General features: G+C 56.8%; 1 pseudogene; it reads left to right on the top strand.

The window, feature by feature from the left end:
• The first annotated feature begins 1,168 nt into the window (after positions 1-1,168).
• On the top strand, positions 1,169-1,288 carry LOC147350732 (5S ribosomal RNA; annotated as a pseudogene).
• Positions 1,289-6,687: the final 5,399 nt, after the last annotated feature.

Genomic DNA, 6,687 nt, shown 5'->3' with positions numbered 1-6,687 from the left:
AGCTCTATTCTTTGTATTTTGCCTAGGGAATGAGCAATGTCCTGGTTCAGATGGCAAGGCATCCGCGCGCAGGAGACTGGGGTTTGATCCCTGGGTCGGGAAGATCCCGCCGGAGAAGGAAATGGCAACCCACTCCCAGTATCCTCGCCTGGGAAATGCCACGGACAGAGGAGCCTGATGGGCCGCAGTCCATGGGTTGTATTAAAGTTGGGCTCAACCCAGCAACTACGAACACAAGTATTTCCAAAGACCACACTCAAGTGTGTGTGTGTGTGTGTGTGTGTGTGTGTGTGTGTGTGTGTGTCTGTATCTCCTCTTGCCGTCTTGGAGTCTGTCTCGGAATCTTCATGTATTTCTGCCTCTGTATCTCCTGACAGCCAGCCGCCGGCCCGTTCGTCTTGCCCCCGCCTCTCCCAGGCGCTCTGGCTCTGGCTGAGGAGCTTGCGCAGGCCAGCTGTCTCCCTTGGCGTGGGTGCGTGCGAGTGTCTGTGTGTCTGTCTGTGTGCCTGCCTGTGGCTCGTCTGCTCTCTCAGGAAGGTCGAAGGCTTGGCGTGGGGGCAAAGGGGGGGCCTCGGTAGTGCGAAGGGGAGGGGCTGAGGCGCTCCGCTCGACCGCGCCTCCCTGGCTTCTGCTGGGTTTGGGCACCGGACAGGTGCCGGGCAAGTTGGGCGCTCAAGTTTCGCTGCGCCTAGGCCCGCAGGAGGTTCAGAGGCCCCTGGGCCGCTGGGGTTGGGAGGCGGCGGGCGCCGAAGACCGACACATCTGGGGCCGCGCGGGCCTGAGCAGCGAATGGGATCCGGGGGAGGCCCCGCTCAGCCAGCGCGGCCGGGTCTGGAGTTGCCGCGGGTGGGAGGGCGCCGAGACCTCCGCACCCCTCAGCCCAGCCCCCAGGCCCCGCGCGCACGCATGCACGCACGCCCTCCCGGTCAATGGGGGGTCCTGGAAGCCCCTCGGGCCCCCGGGCCCGGCCAGGCGCTTGCTGCTCTGGTGTTGGCGGTGTTCCGGGGGGCGGGCCGGCGTCAGCAGGCTGGAGTCCGGTCGCGGGTCGTGCGGCTCAAGTACAGCACGCCCCGCGACGAGAGGTGCGGCCCGTTGGCCCGACCTGCAGGGCAGAGCGAAAGGGAGGCGACGCGCAAGGCTCTTAGGGCGCCCCGAGCCAAGCGCCACTGTCTCAGGCCGTATCAGCCTGAAGGCGCCCGATCTCGTCTGATCTCGGAAGCTAAGCAGGGTCGGGCCCGGTTAGGATCTTGGATGGGAGACCACCTGGGAATCCCGGGTGCTCGAGGCTTTTTGCCTACCAGAAGAGGTCCTTTAGCCCCCGCCGCGCATCCCGATTCTTGGATCCCCCCCCGCAGCCCCAGCCCCTCCCGGGCCGCGGGGAGCGGCTGGCCGGGGCCCCGACTCCCGCTGCAGACCTGGGTTGCCTCCGCGCGGCCCGCGAGCCCCTCCGCATTCGCATTCGGCTTCCAGGACACCCGACGACCGGCAGTCCCGTCTCCATCTGGGGCTCCTTTGGCTTGCCTCAGGCAATCCCGGGGCTTGCACGGACTCCCGCCAGAGCCCCAGCCCCCGCCCCACCCCCTGCCTCGCAGGCCATCGCGCATGCGCATGTGCGCACGCACGCACAGATAGATGTGCCCAAACGGGGCATCTATCTTGTTCACTTATACCGTGGGTGTGTCCATGCCTGGGAGTCGGACTGCTGAACCATACGCTACTTCCACTTTTAGTTCCTTCGGGAACCTCCATATTCTTTTCCATACCGGCTCTACCCACGCCCATTCCTACTCCCCGTGGAGGAGAGTTCCCTTTGCTCCACATCTTCTCCAGCACTGGTTATTGACAGACATTGCAGTGAGGCCCAATCGGACTCATGTGAAGTGGTCCCTCCTTGGAGTTTGGAGTTGAGCCTCTCCAATCATTAGTGATGTGGAGCAAGATGACCTTTTGGAAATGCAGATGCAATGCTGTCACCTCCCTGCTCCAACGGCTCTCGTATTTTCCCAGCATATTGAAGATACGACCACTTCCCTTCAGGCTTGCTCCTCACGTTCTTCTCTGATGTCTTTTGCCTGGAATGCCCTCTGCACTCTTTGGCTTCCATCCCATAGGGCATTTTTCGTTTCTTGAATGTCCTAAGTTTCCCTGGTCACATAGCCTTCCAAGATGCTATTTTCCCGGCCTGAAATTCTTCCTGCATCTCAACCCTGGTTTACCTAGGTTCAACCTATGGACCTCAACGAAATGGTGCCTCTGGAAAGCCTTCCCTGACACCCAGGTTTTGTGGTGAGGGAAGAGGCCCCTCTTATAGGTTCTCAAAGGATCTGCCTGTGATGTATCATTAGAGTCGTCTCAGTGAAAGCAGGAACTCTGTGTCTTCTTCTCTCCGCCTTCTATTCCCTGAAACTTATTACATGCCTCCTAGCTCATCGTAGGTGCTCAGTATTTACTTAGTGTGTGAAAGACAGAAAAGCTCTTGGAAGCCTCAAGGGGTCACTTGGCTCGGCACTTTTGATCTCTTTGTATGTTTGGCGATTCAATTCTTTCCTTTCCTGGGTTGATGTGTACACTATATTCGAGGCACAATCTAAGGCATGAAGACATATCCATACATAGAGGTTCTTGCTTTCAAGGAACTCGTACAGCAGATTTCTACAAGTTAGGGCTTTTCAAAGGCTCTAGAAGCATGAGAACGTTCATTATGCTCCATTTTCATTTCAAAGAACGATCGTTTGACTTCCATAGCAAAGGTGGGGACCTTCCAACGTTGAGTCCATTACTTATACCTTGACCATTTCAGGCAAGTCTTGTGGTTCCTTCTGGACGTGTGTGGCTCTTGCAGAAATGTGAAGATCTTCCATCGTCCTCAGACTTTGGTGTCATTTGCAATCATCCAGAAAGCTTCCAGGTCTAGGTTCCAGACCACCACCACACACAGTCAGTAGCCAACGGAGTGGATTCCAGGAATACGTGTTGTTCACCCGCATTACCGTTGATATTGTTGCTGCACACTCAATGCAGTGGGCAGGGCCTGGATTGTCCACTGGGTCTCATGCGGAATGGAAAGAAGGGCTTCCCCCCACACACACACACCACCCCCACTGTTGACAGCCTTGTGACTAGAAACGGTCCCCGAAACAAGAATCAGACAAACCAGAGAAGCCCAGATGATAGTCCTTGAGATGAAGGAACTAAGCAGCTGGTTGAGATGGCACCAAGGGGAAAGGTTGCTCTTTTTGTCTGCCCCTCTACTCCTTTCTTCCTGGACACCTTAGGGCTTCGTCATGGAGATTTGAAAGAAAGTGCACAAAAGTCATATGTGTTGAATCAAGATTTTGCATTTAACCATCTCTCAAAAAGGAAGAGAGCTTCACCTGCACATGTTTCTTTCAAAAACGTCCATTGCTTTTCAATTCTGGGGTTTCTCTCTTGCCTTGTTCAGTTAGCCTTAACAGTAAAAATCAACGAAAACTACATAAAGATTCAAAGATACCAACAAAGGACAGCTTCTGTTTTTGAAATCATCTTTCCATTTAGTAGAACACGAGCTCTATTCTTTGTATTTTGCCTAGGGAATGAGCAATGTCCTGGTTCAGATGGCAAGGCATCCGCGCGCAGGAGACTGGGGTTTGATCCCTGGGTCGGGAAGATCCCGCCGGAGAAGGAAATGGCAACCCACTCCCAGTATCCTCGCCTGGGAAATGCCACGGACAGAGGAGCCTGATGGGCCGCAGTCCATGGGTTGTATTAAAGTTGGGCTCAACCCAGCAACTACGAACACAAGTATTTCCAAAGACCACACTCAAGTGTGTGTGTGTGTGTGTGTGTGTGTGTGTGTGTGTGTGTGTGTCTGTATCTCCTCTTGCCGTCTTGGAGTCTGTCTCGGAATCTTCATGTATTTCTGCCTCTGTATCTCCTGACAGCCAGCCGCCGGCCCGTTCGTCTTGCCCCCGCCTCTCCCAGGCGCTCTGGCTCTGGCTGAGGAGCTTGCGCAGGCCAGCTGTCTCCCTTGGCGTGGGTGCGTGCGAGTGTCTGTGTGTCTGTCTGTGTGCCTGCCTGTGGCTCGTCTGCTCTCTCAGGAAGGTCGAAGGCTTGGCGTGGGGGCAAAGGGGGGGCCTCGGTAGTGCGAAGGGGAGGGGCTGAGGCGCTCCGCTCGACCGCGCCTCCCTGGCTTCTGCTGGGTTTGGGCACCGGACAGGTGCCGGGCAAGTTGGGCGCTCAAGTTTCGCTGCGCCTAGGCCCGCAGGAGGTTCAGAGGCCCCTGGGCCGCTGGGGTTGGGAGGCGGCGGGCGCCGAAGACCGACACATCTGGGGCCGCGCGGGCCTGAGCGGCGAATGGGATCCGGGGGAGGCCCCGCTCAGCCAGCGCGGCCGGGTCTGGAGTTGCCGCGGGTGGGAGGGCGCCGAGACCTCCGCACCCCTCAGCCCAGCCCCCAGGCCCCGCGCGCACGCATGCACGCACGCCCTCCCGGTCAATGGGGGGTCCTGGAAGCCCCTCGGGCCCCCGGGCCCGGCCAGGCGCTTGCTGCTCTGGTGTTGGCGGTGTTCCGGGGGGCGGGCCGGCGTCAGCAGGCTGGAGTCCGGTCGCGGGTCGTGCGGCTCAAGTACAGCACGCCCCGCGACGAGAGGTGCGGCCCGTTGGCCCGACCTGCAGGGCAGAGCGAAAGGGAGGCGAAGCGCAAGGCTCTTAGGGCGCCCCGAGCCAAGCGCCACTGTCTCAGGCCGTATCAGCCTGAAGGCGCCCGATCTCGTCTGATCTCGTGAAGCTAAGCAGGGTCGGGCCCGGTTAGGATCTTGGATGGGAGACCACCTGGGAATCCCGGGTGCTCGAGGCTTTTTGCCTACCAGAAGAGGTCCTTTAGCCCCCGCCGCGCATCCCGATTCTTGGATCCCCCCCCGCAGCCCCAGCCCCTCCCGGGCCGCGGGGAGCGGCTGGCCGGGGCCCCGACTCCCGCTGCAGACCTGGGTTGCCTCCGCGCGGCCCGCGAGCCCCTCCGCATTCGCATTCGGCTTCCAGGACACCCGACGACCGGCAGTCCCGTCTCCATCTGGGGCTCCTTTGGCTTGCCTCAGGCAATCCCGGGGCTTGCACGGACTCCCGCCAGAGCCCCAGCCCCCGCCCCACCCCCTGCCTCGCAGGCCATCGCGCATGCGCATGTGCGCACGCACGCACAGATAGATGTGCCCAAACGGGGCATCTATCTTGTTCACTTATACCGTGGGTGTGTCCATGCCTGGGAGTCGGACTGCTGAACCATACGCTACTTCCACTTTTAGTTCCTTCGGGAACCTCCATATTCTTTTCCATACCGGCTCTACCCACGCCCATTCCTACTCCCCGTGGAGGAGAGTTCCCTTTGCTCCACATCTTCTCCAGCACTGGTTATTGACAGACATTGCAGTGAGGCCCAATCGGACTCATGTGAAGTGGTCCCTCCTTGGAGTTTGGAGTTGAGCCTCTCCAATCATTAGTGATGTGGAGCAAGATGACCTTTTGGAAATGCAGATGCAATGCTGTCACCTCCCTGCTCCAACGGCTCTCGTATTTTCCCAGCATATTGAAGATACGACCACTTCCCTTCAGGCTTGCTCCTCACGTTCTTCTCTGATGTCTTTTGCCTGGAATGCCCTCTGCACTCTTTGGCTTCCATCCCATAGGGCATTTTTCGTTTCTTGAATGTCCTAAGTTTCCCTGGTCACATAGCCTTCCAAGATGCTATTTTCCCGGCCTGAAATTCTTCCTGCATCTCAACCCTGGTTTACCTAGGTTCAACCTATGGACCTCAACGAAATGGTGCCTCTGGAAAGCCTTCCCTGACACCCAGGTTTTGTGGTGAGGGAAGAGGCCCCTCTTATAGGTTCTCAAAGGATCTGCCTGTGATGTATCATTAGAGTCGTCTCAGTGAAAGCAGGAACTCTGTGTCTTCTTCTCTCCGCCTTCTATTCCCTGAAACTTATTATATGCCTCCTAGCTCATCGTAGGTGCTCAGTATTTACTTAGTGTGTGAAAGACAGAAAAGCTCTTGGAAGCCTCAAGGGGTCACTTGGCTCGGCACTTTTGATCTCTTTGTATGTTTGGCGATTCAATTCTTTCCTTTCCTGGGTTGATGTGTACACTATATTCGAGGCACAATCTAAGGCATGAAGACATATCCATACATAGAGGTTCTTGCTTTCAAGGAACTCGTACAGCAGATTTCTACAAGTTAGGGCTTTTCAAAGGCTCTAGAAGCATGAGAACGTTCATTATGCTCCATTTTCATTTCAAAGAACGATCGTTTGACTTCCATAGCAAAGGTGGAGACCTTCCAACGTTGAGTCCATTACTTATACCTTGACCATTTCAGGCAAGTCTTGTGGTTCCTTCTGGACGTGTGTGGCTCTTGCAGAAATGTGAAGATCTTCCATCGTCCTCAGACTTTGGTGTCATTTGCAATCATCCAGAAAGCTTCCAGGTCTAGGTTCCAGACCACCACCACACACAGTCAGTAGCCAACGGAGTGGATTCCAGGAATACGTGTTGTTCACCCGCATTACCGTTGATATTGTTGCTGCACACTCAATGCAGTGGGCAGGGCCTGGATTGTCCACTGGGTCTCATGCGGAATGGAAAGAAGGGCTTCCCCCCCCACACACACACCACCCCCACTGTTGACAGCCTTGTGACTAGAAACGGTCCCCGAAACA

This window comes from Bos grunniens, chromosome 20, assembly GCF_055505025.1.
Source record: "Bos grunniens cultivar Pamir isolate PY7600 chromosome 20, Bosgru_T2T1.0, whole genome shotgun sequence".
NCBI classification, from domain to species: domain Eukaryota; kingdom Metazoa; phylum Chordata; class Mammalia; order Artiodactyla; family Bovidae; genus Bos; species Bos grunniens.
Note: the sequence above shows the minus strand (reverse complement) of the source record. Positions and strands in the feature narration are given on the sequence as shown.